Source organism: Haplochromis burtoni, unplaced genomic scaffold, assembly GCF_018398535.1.
Source record: "Haplochromis burtoni strain Fernald_Lab_line unplaced genomic scaffold, NCSU_Asbu1 Contig_247, whole genome shotgun sequence".
NCBI classification, from domain to species: Eukaryota; Metazoa; Chordata; class Actinopteri; order Cichliformes; family Cichlidae; genus Haplochromis; species Haplochromis burtoni.
In genome coordinates this window covers 711,039-711,755 of record NW_024582608.1, presented here as the reverse complement: position 1 = coordinate 711,755, position 717 = coordinate 711,039, and positions in this window count along the sequence as shown.

Genomic DNA, 717 nt, shown 5'->3' with positions numbered 1-717 from the left:
TGTAATCGCGGGACTTTGTTCATGCAAAACCCGAAAACTGCAAGTAGAGCGAAAGCATGATTCATATAGTAGTTAGGTGGTTGAGTGGAGTGGGCGGTAGGTACATTTAGTGCACCTTCAAACTCCACAGACCCAGAACAAGGGGGGGAAACACCATACTGTAAAAGTCAGAACTGAGTTCACATGAATTTATTTCTGTTGCAAAAGCGCAGTTCAAGAAATTGCACCCTGCTGAGTGAGTTTCCACTAGCACATTTTGTGCAAGGTGTATGGAAGAAAGAAAAATATCGGAAAAGTAAACCCTGCAAATGAAGTGCAAAAGCGAAATTTATCACTTTATTTATTTATTTATTATTCATCTAGGTTGGTGCAAAAAAAGTCAAAGACAGTATTGTGTGGGAGGAATAGTTACTGTACCACCACTATGTGGAAAAACGCTAATTATAACTCATGCAATAATCATAAACTGATTTTTTTCTCTTGAAAACAGAACAACTTTAAGAGAAAAAAAAAGTGAAAGCCAATATTCACTGACGAATGCCAGCAAGCCTCTGTAAGGTTATATGCTCAGTGATCAATGAACTACAATACTTTCTTCCAGTGCACCATTACTTTTTCATTAGAGGTATCATATCATAAGTGATATCATAGTGATTCCATCAATAATTCATATAAGGGATACAAATATAGGAAATTCTTCTAAAGGCATTACATTGT